Source organism: Rhinolophus sinicus, chromosome 4 (genome assembly GCF_057876585.1).
Source record: "Rhinolophus sinicus isolate RSI-liver-muscle chromosome 4, RSI-T2T, whole genome shotgun sequence".
NCBI classification, from domain to species: domain Eukaryota; kingdom Metazoa; phylum Chordata; class Mammalia; order Chiroptera; family Rhinolophidae; genus Rhinolophus; species Rhinolophus sinicus.
In genome coordinates, this window is record NC_142504.1 from 7,852,659 (window position 1) to 7,872,132 (window position 19,474).

The 19,474-nt window shown below is 44.1% G+C and overlaps 1 protein-coding gene across 8 annotated transcripts in view; it reads left to right on the forward strand.

Annotated features, from left to right (window-relative positions):
- Window positions 1–19,474, forward strand: part of ELMO1 (engulfment and cell motility 1) — a 474,721-nt gene that overhangs the window by 338,902 nt on the left and 116,345 nt on the right. Inside the window, exon 1 of one of the 8 annotated variants that reach the window (XM_074341006.2) lies at window positions 15,773–15,906. The exons of 6 other annotated variants lie outside the window; for them this stretch is intronic. The gene's annotated coding sequence lies outside the window, so the exon portion shown is untranslated. Of the gene's footprint in view, window positions 1–15,772; window positions 16,014–19,474 lie in introns of those variants that run through there. One more of the 8 variants, XM_019726331.3, reaches the window with a different exon arrangement.

A 19,474-nucleotide genomic window follows, 5' to 3' on the forward strand; every position in this document is an offset into this window, starting at 1 on the left:
GTCTGTTTAATTGTCAGGCTTCTGAGAGCAGAGCCTTGCCTTTTCCGTATTCCTAGGATTTGCTCGGTGCCAAGGATGTAGAAGGTACTCAATGTTACCATCCCACAAACACCATACGTACAAACAGCACAGCGACATCAGCGTTCCCCATCTTGTTAAGAGTGTCCCTACCCAACCTACACTTTAGATGCCATCCATGATTTCAACAAGCGCTGTGTGTCCACAACACAGCCGGCCCTGTGCCAGGCATGGGAAGACAGAGGTGAACCGGCAGTTGAGTGAGTTTTTATTTGGAAGTTTATGGACTAGTCCCTCTTTCTGAAATCAGTCAGTGGCCGAAGTCACTAGTCACTATAAGGTCCCCTGCCTTCCCATCATTGCCTTGGGTTCAGGTCTTCCTCTTCTCTCACTCCAAATATGGCCGGTTGCACTTCTTCACTGCTCCAAGGGAGTGTTATATGAGGTATCCTTGCCATGACCTCATGATGCGTGAAACGTGTTTCTCCTGCCCTTTAGCTTTGACTTGGCCAAGTGATTTGCTTGGGCCAGTGAGATATTCATGGATGTGAAGTGAGCAGAGACCTGACTATTGCTTGTGTGGTTTGGTTGGGCTCTTGCACTTCTGCCTTCATCATGAGATAAAGTACATATGCTGGGTAGTCACTGCCCCTTTGGTGTAGGTCCCAGAATGAGGCAGATGGAGTACAGTGTCCCCAATCAGCCCACAAAATTACAGCTTAAAATACCCACCTCAGCAGACCTATAGACCTGGGAATATGAGAACTTCTCAGTTGCAGGGATTATTTGTTACACAGCATTAGTCTGGCAATAGCTGACTAAGACACCAACTACTGCAGTAAATTATCTCCCAACTTTGAAAACTTCCCATTTTCTAAATGTCCTTCAACACAGATCTGATCATATCATTCTTGCTTTTAGTCCATCTGTGTCCATTGCCTGCCTCCTAAAGTTTCATGGCCTCAGGAAGATGTTCGGATTCCTCTTTATTTAGCCTAACGTACTTTTCCTGCTTCATCCACATGCCTTTGTGCTCTCCTACCCTGAGCTCTATGTATCCCGTATCACTTCCCCCTTTGCCTGTTGAGTTCTCCTTTAGGATTTTGCATAAGTGCCTCCTCAGAAAGATGGTTACCATCTTCCTTTCACTCAAAATGAAATTCTGTACCTCTGCTCCCACAGTATGGAATTCAAAATTTCTTTTGGAAAATATCTTCTAGCTGTGTAGTAGTTTATTTACAAATCTAGCTTTCCAAATTAAGTCACTGTATCATTGGAAGCAAGAACCACAGCTTTAAATCTTACTATTCTCCAGATGTTTTTTTTTTTTTTTCTTTTTTTTTTTGAAGTTGTATCTGCCTGATTACTTTGGGTTGAATGTCAAATGAATAAATGACCAGAATTGTTTAATTCACTCATTATTTAAAATGGTCCACCTGGTCAATATGTTGAATTAATTTACGGCATTCTAATATGGACTGGTCACCGTTGTTTGATCCTGGAGACCCGAGCTACTAAATATTCTGCAGTTCTATAGAATAAAGAAATGTCTTGCCCCAAATGCCAACAGAAACACTTCTAGACCTTTCATTCCCAATCTCTTTTTCAGGTGTCAAGACTTTGAAGGAGTAACAAAATGATTTTGCCATTCATTTCTTAATAAAAATGACAGTAGTAATGATTTTTCCACCTCTGTAGCTTTACATAAGATAAATGGAAATCCTCAAAGACATTGAATAATTGCAAAATAAACTGAATTTCGCTTTTCTGAGGAACATGATTGGACCCTCAAGTTAAAATAATATATCCCCTGTATTGTACACCTGAAGCTGAAGCTGAACAATAATGAATGTCAACTACAAGTTTGTGTGTGTGTGTGTGTGTGTGTGTGTGTGTGTGTGTGTGTGTTCTTACAAGAAGCAGAGTACAGCATTAGGAATAGAGACAGTGGGAATGTAATGGCTGTGTCCGATGTCAGAGGGATAGTGGATGGCGAGAGGGGGGTTGACACGGTGTGAGGGATATAAATGATAAACGTCTAAGTATTACTTTGTCTTGTGTACCTGAAACTAATAAAAAGAAATAATAATATATCCCGGTTTTATTTTTCCACCTTCACTCATTTCCCATATCTCTCTTAGGCCTGCTTAACCCACATACTCTGGCCAACAGGGGGGTATTCTGTCACCCCAGTAGTGTTGTTTCCAGGCCAGTGAGGAAAATAGCATCAATGATGGCACTTATCCTCTCACAGGATGGCTGCTGAGGGACCTTTCATTGTAGAGGACAAATGTCCTTCTGGCAGCCCATCCCATTTAGATGGCCGCCATGTCCCCAGGCAACCCAAGGAGCACGTGCGTGCGTAGCAGGCATGTTGAACAGTAGTGAATGTGAGCCCCTGCCATTCACAAAAATCACCTTTTGCATTTTACCTTTACCTCCCAAAGTTGTCTTAAATTAGGGAGGAAAAAAAATTGCGTTCCCTGAGAGTCTCATAAGAGCAGGAAGGCTTGAGTCTCGTCCCAGGGATGTGTGCTGTAAATGCTGCAGGCAGTCAACTCCCTGGAACTCTTCCGGTCCCGCTTTCCTTATTTCTCTTTCGCGTGTCTGTCTGCGTGGCCTGGCTGGATCCGACGGGTATCGCATATGGCTTTTTGCCGCTTGAACTGCCACAGAAGTAAATGTCATTGGCGTATAATGCCAGATTTCCATTTTGTGAATCATAGGGCGGAGAACTCTGTCCGAAAGCTCCCAGGCCGCTCACTCTATGTTCTTCCAGCAGAAGGAGAAAAGGGTAAGAGCCATGCCTCAGAGACACTGTTCTTAATAAAATGCATCTATCCTAATAGAGAGTTGATAGAAAATGGAGATGCTGTGGGCCTGAAGTGGGTGCGGAAAAGCTGCTTGGCTTGTTTCGTTGTGGTCAGGGCACTGGGCCATCCTGGGTATTTGCTCCAAGCCTCAACTATGCAGACACTGGTCAATCAGGGATGTAGAATTGTTTTTGAATTTGTTCAGGCAGATAAAATTCATTTGTGCACATACCAGAAAGACAAGACTGGGAATTAAAGGTACCAACCGTTTTTCAATGCAGTTGACCAGAATATTGTATTCATTATGTTTACCAGCAAGAAAACACTTTAGGACAGAGACGGCTGATGATGGAGACCTGCGGCTGCCACAAACACCCTCCGTTTGGGCCCCCCACCCCCACTTACCCCCCCACGCCCCACCTCACTGCACCACCTGCTACTCTCCAACCCCCTCCAACGGACAAGGAATCAAGAGGAGGGTTTGGTAATTCACACAAGAACAATGAGTTCCATTAATAAGTTCAGTAAGTCAAGGGCATTGACTGTAGACCCAGCTGGGGTTCAAACCCCAGCTTGGTGATATCCTTGCTGTTGATCTTAGACGGATGAATTCCTTGGTCCTGTTTATCAGTCTGCCATTTGTGAAATGTGGAACTGAATATAATTGTTGTGAGGGTTAAAGGAGCCAGTATTGGGCCGATCACGTGAAATGGCCGTTATCCGATCACGTCTGAATTGCAAAACTGAACATTCTTTAGGCTGTAGCCTAATCTCTGTAAAGCACTTGGGCCATTTCCATGAGGGAAAGGACAGGAAGGATGACGTAATGTTGCAGACAAGCTGTGGAGAGGCATGGATGCCAGTCCCGCTGCTCTGCCTCTTGCTGAACTGCCCCACCCTGGGCGGTTCTCCGTCCGCACTCACCACCCCTCTGCTTAGAGCCTGGTGGCACCTGAGGCAGGTTCCTTCTTCTTTGCTTTGCATCCTTTCCCTCCTCCTCTGTTCACGTATCCCTTCTAATCCTTACATCATCAGTCTCGTCCTCTTGGGTGCTATCTTCTCACCAGCCTATAAATGTACTCAAATCTCCTGCATTTTAAAAAACAAACAAACAACTGCTTCTCAATCCTCTATCCACCCCCTTGAAGTCAGATTTCCTCAAATAGTTGGCTATACTAACCACCTCCTCTTTTCACTTCCTAGTCACTGATTAATCAACCTATCGTGATGTGTCTTTTGCCCTCACTGAAAATATAACTAAGCAGAAGAAGAGAAATATGACTCTAAAAAGGACTGTGTTATATTCTCAATACTTGACAATCTCTCTAGCCACAGAAGCCACTGGTTTTGACAAAGTTAAGAAAAACCTCAGATGGACATTTTTAAATCTCTGTCTCATTTGCCTTCTTTGCAGCACTGGACCCTGCCGGCTGTGACTTTGGAAAGGGACACACACACACACACACACACACACGCACACACACACGATGTATACATGATACACTATGCATATTAAAGGAAGAAATAAAATAATAACCATTGTTCCAGTGGCTTGTGATATTTTGAAGAAACACATTCAAAAGGTAACTAAAAATACAACTAAGCTCAAGAAGGAAAATAGGTCTCTAAAATGCACTCATATGTATTTTGAATACTTGAAAACCTCTTTAGCCACAAAAGACATGATTTCAAAGAGGCAAGTGGAGATTGAGAGGAAATATTGAGTTGTTCTAATTTAAGACTAGATGCAAGTCACATTGTTATGAATCTCTGCTCTGATGAAACAGAGACATCACAAAAAATATAAAAATACACCTTTTATTCCTCACACCTTTATGACATCCTCCATCCTCTCCACTCAATTTCTTCTCTTTAGCCTGAAAGGCTACCCACATCTCTCTTATCCTTACAAATGTTTTCTCACCTCTTGTTCCTCTTTCAAATTCTTACTCAGTCTCTTTCCTTCCATGCTCTGCCAAGTTTTTCCAGGAGAGAAGGCTGTCTCCACTGGCTCATCTCCTTCACTCGCTGTGGTCTGACAGTCACCCATATCTTAAAATTGCTTTATTTAGGAGAGCAGTCACCTCCTGAGTGCCAAGCCCGATGGCCTCTTCCCAGGGCTCATCCCGTGCCATCGCTCTGACCCTGGCTCATGTCCTCACCTGTGCTTCCTGGCATCCTGTCCATTCTCTGACTCCCGAGGCACTGCCACCACCTCTCACTGACCCCTTACGCTTCGGCGTTCCCCAAGGATGTCTTCTTGTTTCTCTCCTACCACTTCCTCCTCCCCGCCCACAGTCTCTCATCTTCAACCATCCTTGAACTCTAGGAGTGGCGTGACAATCCACATCATCTCCTAGATGTGGCACTTTGGAGGGATCCCTGGCTTCCTCACCTTTTTTCCTAACAGGTCCCCAGATCCCATGAATCCACTAGCATAGGAGAAAGGGTCATCTTGCTTTCATTGCTATGACCCTGCTTCCTGCCACCATGTCTCTTATGTAGACTGTGTTTGTATTTTGATTGTTCTTCCAGAATGTGGACTCATCTCACCTATAAGTTCTCTTTTCCCCAGCTGCCAGAAACACCTTTCTAGAACACACTTCTTATAACACATCCGTACTCAAAAATCTTTGGCTTCCTCTTCTTAGAACTTGATAACAGAAGTCCCACAGTCTATGGCAAACCACTTTTCCAAGCAAAATGCCTCTCAGACCCTGCAACTCTCCCTACTAATCTAGAATGAATCATACTGATGGCTCCCCGAGCATGCTTTGTACTTCCAAGTCTCTCTCTTTACCCATATTCCCTCAGCAAGGAAGACACTTCATCTTTTCGTTTGAAATTCTGCCCATCCTGTAAGGCCCAGCTCACGGGCCCTGTGGAACCCATCCAAAGGGGCAGAATTAATTATTTTCTATTAGGTAGACTTTCCTTCTCCCTCTCTTGTAGCACTTAACATTTTTGGCCATACATTGAGTTAGAAAACTTCTTGTAGCCAATTAGCTTACTTCAAAGATGTCTCTCGCCACCCTTTGCCCACCTCGTGGCTGCCTTCAGGCAATGCTGCTGAAGCCGGGAAGGGCCCACTGGAAACCATGGTCTTAGGTGGTAGTTGTTTGTCTACACTTTCTCGTTCTGGACTCTATGCCTGACAACAAGGACAAATGGACAAATTCTTCTTCACTTTTCTGCCCCAGGGTGCCTACCAAAAAATTATGTGGTTGCTCAACAAATGTTACCTGGATGGAATTTTTATCCAGCCACTAACAGAAAAAGAAGCTGATAATATTTTTAATAAGCTGACAATATTTTAAAAAGAAAAAGCACACTCTAGAACAAAACTTTGTAAACTATAGAATGGATTCAGTCCATAAGTGAAGAGCATTGTATGACTAAGCTATGACAGGAGTAGGAGAGAGTCTTCAGTGACGACTTCTTTTAGGGCCAGGAAAAAAATAATTACGGCATTTCCAGGGGAGAAGGAAAAGGAAATTTGTGTGTGTGTGCCTTAGAAACACGTTTAGGTTTTGTTTTGCGGGTATTTGCTGCCTGACAAAAGCCAGCTGCTTTCTCACGTTGGCGTGTGCTCCTCCACAGAGACCAGAGGCTGAGAGGCTAGAAACACATTCCCATCCCAACCCGGGCTGAGCCTGGGAGACCCAGCCTCCAGGTGTCTGTGAGGTTACCTACCTCCCCTCTAACCCTCCCCTGGCTTATACAAGAAGACCTGGAGCTCCTTCTGCAAAAAGGAAAGGGAGAGTTGTCATCCATAGTGACGTGAAAGGGCCCTTTGTGACCACTTTGCTGCCAGAGACCTTGACATTTCAGTAGAATGTAAAGAAATTTTGGGGGGACAAAGTTCCTCTTGGGAAATTTGTCAACAATTGATGACTTCCTTTGTAAAGCTAGGCACTACAGTGTGGCTATTTAGAATCAGAAGCATTCCGGAGAGACAAAGAAAGGCTTGCATATAGATGTTCATCTATCTCGTTGTTATTTATAGCAGCAAGAAAATGGAAAATAACCTAGCAGTCCAGCAATGAGGATATGATAAGTTAATTTATGGGCACATTTATTTATATGTTACATTTTTCAGTCAAAGTGACATTTGTGAATAGTACCTAAATACAAGAAAATATTTTTATATTGTGTTAAATGTAGGGGGAACGGGATGTAAAACTATATCTTAACTACAAACTAAGAAGGTCTTAACCTTAAATTTGAATGATTTTAACAATGGTTTCTTCTGCATGGTGGGATTAATTATAATTGTTCTCTTTTATTATATTTTTAATGTTACGCATTTTCTCTACTGAGCATGTATGTTCTTATAGTCACATTAAAACAACTTTAAAATATGGGAGTGCACAGCTCTCAGCAAGCTCCAGATGTGCTCTGATCAGTGGTCCCAGATTAGAGGGAATTCTTTAACCTCAACACCTCGTGTTATCAATTCAGGCTAAGTTCGTTTATTCTTCCTTGAAAGAAAAGCGTGGGTTTGAGCCAGCTGTGCTAGCGAGTCAGTGTCCTGCATCTTCAGCCTGAAGCTGATTGGTGCTAAGATCAAAAGCCCTCGGAGGCCCCATTTGAGGGGGACTCATTAACTGGGAAGAAGTTCTGAGCAGATGTGACATCCTTGAAAAAAAATGAGCCAGATGGCAGCCAGAGCTGGGCCCAGCACCTGGGCAGCTTGTGAAATGGGCTTTGGAAAGAGTGGTTTCAAGAGTGCTTTCCAATGTGCCCTTTTCTTTTTCAGGCTGGGGATTGCAAGAGTGGGAAGAGGAAGAAATGGGAGAAAACATGAGCTAAGTCACTGAGATGTTTTTGAAGCTAGCCTAATCTCAGAACTTATCCATGATGTTGGGGAGAGTGACAGAAGTACTCGGAGGGCTTTCGTACCTTCCCCACTGTAATGGTTTGCAGAAAGATGTAGTATTCTTGGCTAAGGTACCAGAGCCATCTAGAAATATGGTTTCCTGGTGTTGTGTTAATAAATCTGACTCTAAGGAGTTCACAGGATTCGGGATACCTCTGGAAAGAGATAATTATGAAAGAATGTGACATGTGCAATAGCGAAAGCCCAAACCTTGTATGGAAATAATTCAAAAGAGGAAATTACATAGAGACGTTACTTCGGATGCCCTTGATGTATGAATAGACCCTCACCAGGCGAGCAAAACAGAGTCCACTGGGAAATGATATGAAATGCAATGAATACAAGAAGAGAGAACTTAGTAGGTGAAGCTTTACTACTTTCCAGATACTAAGGCTGTGTTCTTGGCTTCCCAAGACTTGAAAGAAAAAAGAAAAAGTGAGGTTCCTAAACATCAGTTGTATGAATGGAGGCCGACTCCTTACTTCCAAACTGGACATTTTTGATGAAATACATTTTTTCAGTGTATGTACAGAACAGCTAATGTGTCTAACAGACAATAGATTTGCAAAATAAGCAGGAGCACGTGTTCATGTTTGAGCACATGGGGTTATTTGAAATACTTGCTTCATCGTTGTCATGCTTGTCACTGTGTTGAGAAAATTGTAGGTGTTGCATTTTGGACGTCATTATTCATGATTGCCTTGGGTTGACTTGGAAGAGAAGCACTTTTTGCATGTAAATGGATCGGTTGTTGTCCTTTGGGGCCAATTTTTATTTATATTTTCAAATTAAGAGCTTCCTGTAATATTGGCTTAAAGATACAGGCAAGTACTAAATAAAATCATAATTTTGTCTGAACTGAGTTGCTGCACCAATTAGGTTGCAAAGCTCATTCTTTGTGAGAGTTGGGAATAACCTGCCAAGATCATTTGCCTAGGGGCTCATGGTTGGAAGAAGAATAGAGAACAGCTGGAAGCGACCTGGCGCTTCCAAGCTGATGATATTGGGGGGCTGAGCTGAAGAACAGGCTCGTCCTGTGGTGGCAGTGTTGGTTCGCCATGGGCCAGCGTACTCAGCGCTGGTTTCTCCTAAAGGGGTTCTGCGTTGTTGCTGATATTCCTTGGGACTCTGGGCACATAGCTATGATATGACTGGCTTCTAACAAAGCCAACTTCTTTACCAAGGAGTAGACTAAGATTAACTGGGTTTAAACAGAACTCATCCCAGAATTCCATACATTGACCCCCTTGGTCCTGTGGGTGTCCTTACCTAGCGATTCCATATCTGCCTCTGTACAGACCTCTCGGACCGCCTTCCAGGTCCTCAAGCTCCTTCTGCTTTGTCTAGCGCCTTCCACATCCTCCTGGGAACTGATCGCCTAAGTCTCTAGCACCTTCCTGTGCCTCCCTCCTCGCCAGGGTCAACTGCATCTACCATGTTTCCCCGAAATAAGACCTAACCAGAAAATAAGCCCCAGCGTGACTTTTCAGGATGACATCCCCTGAACATAAGCCCTAATGCATCTTTTGGAGCAAAAATTAATAGAAGACCTGGTCTTATTTTCGGGGAAACATGGTACTTATCTTCTCGACCTCTGCGGTTTCCCTCTTGCTCAGCAAACCCTCCGTTCTCCCCTCGCATGCCTGGCTTACCCTGTTGTGTGGCAGTGTAGTCAGTCCCTGTAGTAACAGGAGGACCAGAACACGTGGGTTATCTGTGAATCTGGGAGCAGTAAGGGCATCAAATGTTAACCATTTGATAAAATATAGATGTACTCTCTACCGACGGCAATGAAATTGGCCCTCCCATTGAGAATACCAGAAACTTTTTGTCTTCCTCCAAGGTAGAATTATTTGCATGTGAAATGGATGTGTGTTTCAGAATTAGGAGAGGTTTACTTATGCATCATATCTGAAAACCAAGAAAAATGTGATGATAGCCCAGAAGCTACCCTTTTTTACTGGTAAAGAATCTGTTCCCCACTTTGCATCATGGAGGAATATCCTACCGCTGGCCCAGCAGTGCTTTGCCGCCCTATTGCCAGAGGACCTGCTTGGCAGGGATGAGACGAGGATTTTGGCATTTTCGTTTTTCCTTTTGGCATGATTTTTTATCAGCCTGCAATTCTGGAATGCATTTCCATGGTATATTTGGAAAATTTGAGCTGGCAAGATGATAAACTTTCAGAATTTCACCACCTATTCCCTTTGAAGGCGCTCAGAATCATAAGTAATGCAGCAGATCAGGCCTTGCTCTTCTGTCCCCATGTTCTTCTTATGTCAGCTCATTCCATCTGGCCAAGCCCATCACGCCCCAGGGACTTCCAAACCTTCACTCTCCAACCCTAGGAATGCAAATCATGGTCACCTGTCAGAGGTCGGTGCTCAGGAAGAAGGAAGAAGAAATGCATGGGTTGGAGATAAGTTGGCATTTTGTCAATCTGGTTTTATTTGTGTGCATAGGTTTTGCTTGTATTTTAGGCATTTTACGGGAAATACAAAAATGGCCAGGACCAGAGAAATAAACTTCTTCCTAGTAATGCCTCATAAATATGAGTTATAAAATATAACTTAGCCTTAGGATGCTATCAGAACGATCTTGCCTTCTCCAAACTCTTTGCTTATGGCAGCTCTGAGGCCCAGATGTAGTATGCTGCTTCGGTTGCTTCTCAAACAGACAGCTGAGTTTGAATCCTGAGACCACCACTCACTGGATGGTGACTCTAGATATACTACTTATTGCCATGGGTCCTAATTTCTCTTTTTGGAAAATGGGCATTGTTATGATATTGAGCCACTATAAGCACTGTATAGACATTTGCTATTGTTTTTCATGTCCTCCCCCAGATGGCAAGGTTATGCCACACACAGCTTAACATCCTGGGTCCTAAAGATGTTAAGCCCAGTGTCATTATACTAGGCTTTGTAAGTTCTGCTTATGATCCTTTCATCAGGAGGACGAGGACAAGAGAAGCAGCTGTCTGTATGTAGGGAGTTTTCTATGAAATATTAAAATGATTATCCTCTCCTAATTCTGAAACACATATCCCCCTTGGGGATAAAAAGATATGTAAAATTTAATATGACCATATTTAGTTGAGGCTTTGCATGTGTTTCGGTTTTAAAATGCACCATGTAAAAAATCATACACTGCTTATAGAGAAATAGCTCTCCAATGTCTCTGGAATAAAGTATTGGACCGAGCCAAGAGTAATGACACTTTTGACCTATTAGGACAGTGTTCCTACTTCTCACCTCACACCCTTGGGAGATATGGTTTGGTCCGGCCTATATTGGGCCTTTTTCTGTAAGACGGGTGGAAGTGAAGTCTGTGTGTATATGTGCGCTCATCTTGGAACATATGGGCGGGATAGCACGCCTTAAGATGGCTAAGATGTAACTGGAGGTGAGCCTCCTGCAACACACACCCTACTTGTTCAGAATTTTCTTGAAGCTAATGACCTCCCTCTTGAGAATGAATCAACCAAAAAGAAATGGGGCTCAAAGAAACAGAAGCGGGGCCATACCGTGAACTAAGGGTGTCATTATGATCCCATTCATTGTCAGCAGTGAACGTGCATCCTGAAGAAAGGGAGGCCCAGATGGAGGGAGTAATCTGTCTGGGACCAAGAGTTGGAAAAGGGAAGGATTGGCTCTCAGCGCCCCCTCTCTATAACCTAGTGGATGGAATCCCCTTTAGCCCTTTGTAAATGCTTAATATAAATGGTGCTCATTTTAGATAAGACCTGTAGGTAGATGAAGGGGAATTTAGACAGCTAGTTTAGAAATCATTCTGCAGCACCATTATACTTCCTGATCCAAAAATACATATCACCTAACAGAATTCATTTTTGATTTGTGAATTTATTTAAAAAGTTTTACAAAGGTATCTAGGTATATGAATTACATCAGATTTGGTAATAGTATATTTAACAAATCATGTTTATGGAAAGGAATAGAATTTAATTAGCTTGACTCTGCCCCTAGGAAAATGCAGGATGAATGGTACCAGCAGAGTATAGGCTGCAATGTGGGGGATGAAATGGAGAGAGATTTCTTCTGATTTGTATTCAGATGCCCAGGGTGATTGTGTTTCCTTGCATTTCCCAGGTATTTGATGCTGTGATTCCCCTCTCCTGTCTGTGGACAGCACGTAATAAATCTGACTGTGTTCATCTGACCCTACAATACTACATGTTGAGCCTGTAGAGTGCAAGTCCATTAGATGTATGCTTCACACCAGTTCTTGGGGGCTTGACAAACAGTAATTCAAATATCAAGCCAATAAAATCCAGGTTTTCCTTTTTTGTATATGCTCTTTTCATTGCACAGTCTAAAAAGGAAAGACTATCTAATAATGGCTGACTTAACTAATCCGGTCTGTGATCTCCGTAACAAAAACCACTAGATAAGATTCCAGGGGAAAATTCCTGGGAAGATTCTCCAAATACTCTGTAGCTATTTCATATAAAGTGACCCCTCTGGACATGTAGCTGAAACTGCTTATTTTTCAGAACTAGAACTGTGACTAGCTAGGTGAACCAAAGAACTTGCTGGTCAACTTTTGAATACATAAAGGCGGGGGGGGTAGGGGGGCCAGACTGAAAGCCAAAGAAATTATTTGCCTACCTACCGTGCCATGTTGTCTTAAAAATGAATTTTCTAGGAAAAAAATACCTGAAGAAGATTTATGACATTTCATAGGGTCCACAACAATACATGACCTACATATCTTATTGTTGGCAAGTCTGATAGCATCTGTAACTACTTGGTGAATCTCGTTTTAAGGATAGCGTGTTCTTTCTTTGTGTGCATGGCTAGTGAGCTGTAAACTGTGCTCTGGTATTCACCCTCAACTCGAGAATTTGTAGTCAGTTAAAGGAAGGTGACCTTGTTCTGATGTAGATGGGTCTTTGGGGAATTACGTGGAGTAGTGAGCCCTCCCCATTCTCAAAAAAAAAGAAAAAAAAAAGCTTTCTCCATTTTATGCTTTAAAAATTAATTTAGGGTGAGTCTTCTTTTATACACACATCTCTTAGTGATTCTCAAACTGTGGTGTGTATAAGAATGCCCTGGAGAGCTTGGGAAAATGTTCCTAGACTCCACTCCCTGAGATTCTGGTTTAGGAGAGAAGCAATAGGACCCCAGAAATCTGCATTTCGATGAGAACTGCAAATGATTCTAATACAAGTGGTCCCTGTCAATCACACTTAGAGAAACGGGAGCTGGAATCACTTGGTTCAAATCCCAGCTCTGCCACTTTTGATCTTTATAGTTTTGGCCAAGCTAATTAACCTCCTTATGCCTCAGTTTCCTCATTCTGTATACAAAGGATAATAATAACACCTCACAGGGTGGTTGTGAGGATTAAATTGATTAATCCAAACAAAGTGCTTACATTGCTACGTGGACTGTTAAATGCTCAGTAAATGTTAGCTGGATCAGTCCAACAAGTGTGTGGATGCCTTGAAATAGACTGTTTCAATCAGATTGACATCCTGTTCGTATATTGTTGAGATCAGTTCGTATATTGTTCGTATATTGTTGAGGGACATTTTGAGTTATGTTGGGGAAGGGGTGGGGGGGTCAATGGCTGGCTCGTCCTTGCTTATAGAGTAACAACCAAACTCCTTAATGTGGTCTCTAGGACCCTGCAGATCTGGCCTCTGCTTTCTCTCTAAGTTCTAAGCTCGTCTCACGCTGTCCTTTCAAGCATTCTCACTGTCATCAGCCCCACTGCCCTCTTGCAAGTTTTCACAGAAGCCACACTCATAGCACATGGCCTTTGCATGTATCACCCCTTATGCTTCGGACACCATTCTCCTCACTTTGAATTCATTCACTTTCACCCGTTCTTTAGATCGTAGCTCAAATGTCACTGTTTCCAAGATACTTTCCCACACCTCATTAAGTCTTTTTGGTATTTGTGCTCGTAACATGTAGCTGTCCCTCTAATCTGTTTATCAGTTATACTTTAATATGTTTGTCTCCTCTACCAGAGCCGTGCTATGAAACAGAAGCTGTGTTACTTTGTTTTGTCTCTAGCACAGTGTTTGTCATATAAACACTCACTAAATATCTGTGGCTAACAAAACAAATTTTGGTTGAGGGAAGACCTGGTTGGAATGACATGTGTCTCCATAGAAACAGGGGTGATTTGGACAGTCTCAGGAAGATGAATGGGCAAAAGGTAAGGGCCCCAGAGATGCGCAGAGTAGGCGGGAGAGATTGCAGATGTTCCAGAAATATGGTAGAGAAACCCTGACATATCCATGACGTATCCATGGCCCTAGAGGGTAGAGATAGTCTGGACAGAGCTGAGAAACATGGCCAGTGTTGGATTTGGGTACCTGAGAGGCAGAACTTGGGTGAGCTTCTTCCCAAGCACAAAATGGCACAAAGAGACAAAATGGAAAACCGGGATTCAGATTCTTGAAAGAGCAAATCCAACATCAAGACCATTGGGCCAGAGGTGAGCACTTGGAGATGGATGGAAATGCGGTTTAAACTGAGAGCCGTTTAGGAATAAAGGAGGCCCAAGACTCCTGTTGACTATTGGACAGTGAGTGTGTGGATAAATGGAAGGTGAATGGATGGTTCACCTTCCCGAGCCGGAGGCATCAGCCCCCAGGCGCCTGGTCTGTGTCATTAATGGCTTGTGGGCACCAGACTTGCAGAGACGGTTAGGAAAGAGAAGGTTTGCCGTGGGATTCATGACAGTGGGACAGAGAATAATTATTTTTGCTCTGCCTTGAGTCAGAATCATAGCCTTCTTTGACACTTGCCATTTTCAGCCAATCTCGGTAGAACGGAGGGCTTCCCACAGACCCACGAGTGTCTTGCCACAATCTGATGCCTGCCCTGGGACTGAGCAGGCCACGCTGCCATTCATTGCTCAGTGGCGGCCCCTGCTGTTAAAGAGGAAGATAGCAGCGCATCCAGAGTTGGTGACATTAACTCTGGTCATGCAATCAGGAGAATTTGGGGCAAGCAGGGGAGGAGGGGAAGCTCATGTAACTGGGCTGAGGAAATGCCCAGGGAGATCCCCAGTGTTCCGACTGCCTTGGTGAGGTGCTCGCGTAGAGAAGAAACTGGGCCTGAATACTTTTGTGCTTAAACATCTTCCACAAGCCTCCTGGTTTAATTACTTCATTCCAAAGGTTTGCTAGGAACCACCACAGTGCCCTCTGAGAAATGCCATTGCAAATTTTTATGTGGGGGCTTTCAGAGCTGCCAGATGACAAATATTTTAAAAGTACCCCATTTATTGTTAGGTGAACTTACAGGAAGGTTTACTTAGGGGTGGAAGCACCAGAGGGGCTGTTTACTTACATCCTGAGCAGGAATGATCGGCGTATGGATCCTCCCGTGGGAACCCTGCTGGGATGCACCCTTGCATGCACTCCTGCATGCATGCATTTCTTGGCATGAGAGCATGCCTGGTGTGTGTGTGTGCTCTGTGTACACAGTGAGGTGGTGACGTGATATTTTTGGACAAAAACTGTATGTGAAGAGAAGGAGGGAGAAAGCAAACTTGCAATCAAATAGAAGTAGGGAGAGGGGGAGAGATGAGATTGCAGTTGATTATGGGTCTGGCAGCAGATGTTCCACACGAATCCAACTCACTGCAGCCAGTCTGTTTCCGTGGCAACAGAATCAGTAATTATTGAGCCTGGGCGCTCCCCCCTCCTTTCTCCCAACAAGGTAGAGGCTGATGAATTTGAACTATCGCCAGCCCATCACCAGCTCTTTCTTTTTCTTCTTCTTCTTCCTCTTTTTCTTTTTCCTTTTTCAGTTCTTTATAAAGAAAAGTGAGGGTATTGAGGCGTACCAGCAAGAGGAGGTATATGTTTATTGATGAATGAGCGTTAGACACGAACGATGAGATGAAGTCATATTTTTCTCTTGTGATAGTATCAGAGAAAAGCTCTTCCTAGAAAAACCGATGATCTCGGAAGATGTTAAATAAATGAGCAGGAGTTTCCCTGAAATGGAAGTTCCTTTTGATTGGCTGCTCTGCCTGCGATGCCTGCCAATCGGAGCACCCCTGGGCTCCAGCTCCATAAACATAAGCAAAGCTACATGCTTATTCTTCTGGACTTGAAGTGTAGACCCTTCAAAGGTGTGCGGCCGGTCTCCATTCACATGGCTCAACTGGAAACCGATTTCATGAACGAGCTTCCTCAGGAACCATCTGGTATTCTAGCACATTGTTCTTCTGGGGGACGGCTCTAAGTCATTTGGTGGTGACAGCAGCTTAGAAGCAGTATTTGTAGTTGGGAAAGATGGACTTACGGGAGCTTGGTGAGTAAACCTCCGTCTGACATATCTGGTCCACTGGTATTAGCAGCCTGAGCTCAAACGTAGCTTTGTCCTATTGTCTGCTGAAGAAACTGTGAATTGGAGCAGATGCATGGAAGGGTCGGCATTCTAAGGGACCCGTGATGTTTGGGCTTCTGTATTTCAAAGGCTGCATGAGCTGCTTGGGTACGGTCGGATCTGCAGAACTGGGTATTATACTAGGACATTGGTTTGTTTAGTTGGGATTATTGTGAGGCGCGGAGTTTTGCTTTATCTCACTGGGTACTGATCCATTTCAAAAGAAGATGCTTGAAAACTAAATTATTAAGAGTCAACCCTGTGCATTTCTGGGAAGAGAGAGAAAGGTGCAGGCACACAGCCAAGCCTTGAGCTGCTCGATTGTGTTGCTGGCATTTGCATTGTGAAGAGACATGTTATTACAATGGTCTGTCACACACTTCTTCAGACCCCCAGCCGCAGAAGGAAGAATCTCTTCTGTGTGCGCTGCTGTTCTCAGCTCGGGAGTGTGCCACCGAGCTAGGTCGTGCCCCTTCCTTGTGTCACGAAACCCGTCTCCAAATTAAAATATGCTCTCTCTCTTAAAAAAAAAAAAAAAAAAAATGAATTGCAAAGATGAGTTGAAGTATATTCAGAGAGATCTTAGCTGTCAAAAACCATGCTTTAAAATGACTCTGTTTTGCATCCTTTTAAAACCTCTGAAAACCCGAGAGCGTTTGCAAAGTTATATTCGAGGATTGGCTCTTTGCCAGGGAAAGGATGCTCTGAGCTATCGCTCTGCTCTCGGGGGTTTAATTTTCTGACACTGGTGATGAAATTTTCAATTTTGTTGGGTGGAAGCAAGAAGAATAAGAAAGCGGGGCTGTAAACCGGCAATGGAGGGGTAACGTGTGGAAGGGGGAGCTCTGTGCCTTGAGGGACCCTTCTAGCTGCAAAGTTAAAAATATCTGTGGCAAGAGAACTCGAGCACAGTGTAGGATTCCAGGGAATGACAGTCCTTCTGAACGTGGAGCAGAACGGCGCTATCTTTGATTTGGATGCAGGGAGCAGGGGCTGAATCTAGGGCTCCCGTCTCTGCCTGAGAACCTCTCCCCAACATCTCTGTGTTTGATCCTGAGGCTTCCCCACTGCTAGATTTTTGTTTTGTTTTGTTTTGTTTTGTTTTGTTTTGAATGTGATTCCCTATCGTATGTGCTGGGATGATTGACAGCACACTTGATATCGCCCATTTACAGCCCACTTGGGTTCCCATAGCAGACAGAAGAAAAGAGAAAAAAGCATTACCGTCTGGTTTATAAATAAATACATGTGCAATACTGGTACAGGGACATCGTATTGGCTTGTCCTTTAAAACAATGTCCTTTTGACAGAAGAGAGTGTCGTGGGTCTTCATAAGGGTGCTCCAGACTAGAATCCGCCGTGTCCTAAGTAGGACCTGTGATGGTTGGGTAAAGAAACAGAAGAGCAAGGAAGGTTTTGCCCAGAGGAGACTTGAAAGCAGGGCAAAGGTGAATGGGTGCCTGGAAGAGACCGCGAGTCTTGTGAGCAGTGAGAAAGTGGGGCTGCTGCCACAGGAAGAGGTGCAGCATTTCCTAACTGGGGGGGGGGACAGTGCACAACATACAGGGAACCTGGGCACCTGACCAGGTCAGTGACCCGTTTGTTAGCTGAAGGCCTCTCCAGAAATACTAGCTGTCCTCTGATCCCAAGGCCTCAAGATGGTGTGCTAAATTGAGAATTCCACCAGATTAGATTGTAGGCAAGTCTGTACATGTGAACTCTCCCTCCTGTGTCTCACTGCTCAGTACACTTTGGTACACGCGCAATTTTGAGGAACTCTTGTGTCTGGTGGATGTACATTAAGTGTCAGTCATCTAATTAGAATGATCCTCCACTCTTTTCTGGTTTCTTCTCTCCCCATTAGTGTCACTTTACATGAGTGAAGTGCTGGCACCTGTTGGCAAGAATGAGAAAAAAAGCAGCCTTTTATAGAAACACTAAAAATGCAAAAAAAAAAAAGAGTAGTTATTCACCTATTTTTGGATCATGGAAGTCTAAGAATTTGCAGTTCTCCCCTGGGCCTAAGAGAATACCTGTATGCTTAATCAGGTAACATTTTGATGACAGCCCACTTCAAGGTCAGGGAGGAGCTCTGTCCAGGGAGAGAGGCCAAGCATTTATTATGCCCTCAAGTTTATTATTTCCTTTTGTGGCAAGTGGGTTCCCTGAATTCTGCCATGGTCCCGTGGCAGTGACCTGTGGCCCCGAGCTGGAGCTTAGCTCCTGAATGAGGACCTGGGCGTTCTCACTTAAGGCTCTCATTAAGAACTCTTGGAAGTAATTCTAGAACATGGTGATTTTCTCCGTCCTGAGCCTCAAGTGGTGGTAAACTAGAGCGATGGGACTTGAAATGTTTCTTCGGGTAACAGCACCCTTGTTCCGTCTGCTCCTGAGAGAGCAGGCTTCTTCCCTCGCCTCCTCCTGGCATCTGTAGGATGTGGGGCGATACCAGAAAGATAAATGGAAAGACCGAGAAAAATGAATTCCCTTAGCTTTTTCAAGTGACCATCCGAGTTCCCCGCTATAAGTCAAGGTGAATGTAAATAAGTTGAATCGAATCCCTGAAATTCAGCACTGAAAGTTAGAATGATCCAAACCCTCAGTTTTCCCAGTAATGGGAATAAAGTTAGTCACAACAGCAACAGCTCGCCTGCCTTGAGCATTTGCTGTGTACCAGGCACCTTTCAATACATTTTACATACCTGCAATAACTCACTGATGGTTTACAGCAGCCCAACAGGACTATTTTTATACCTATTTTCTAGATGAGGACATTGAGTCACCAAAATATAAAGGAACACACCCATGCTCATCCATATCCATCTAGGAAGTGGCAAGTGCCTGGTGTTTTCACACACGCTGCTTTACCCGTGCGCTGTCTTCGTGGATGACAGGAGTGTGAGTAGGGGAGAAGGCGGTCTCCTCGGCTCGCTGTCTGGTAGTCAGGCCACAGGGAGATGAATTAAACAGTCATGGCAATAAGTCAAATTCCAAAGGCATTTTGGGGTAGTTTGGTGAATTGTTAATAATGTCATTTAGGAAAAGAAGTCTGAGCTAAGTAAATGCTTGTCACCAAAATGCCCCATTTGTTTCTGCCCTTGTGTTACTGCATGGCACGCCCCCTCATTCCGCCGAGTGTTTCTTTGACTGGTATGAACTGAGGCAGTGTCTATATGACATAGCACCTCCTGGGCCATCTGTGAGAGCTCCCTGGCTGCCCTTTGCTTGCGTTTGCCAGGACTGATTTGCAGTTGCCATAGCAATGGTGAGGGTCCTGCAGGGCCAAGAACAACAGGACAGCCGGTTAGGGGATGTGCGTGACCCGCCGTGGCTGTGGGAATCACCAGGGCCACCAAGCTTTCTGCAGACCTTGTGAACACGAGAGA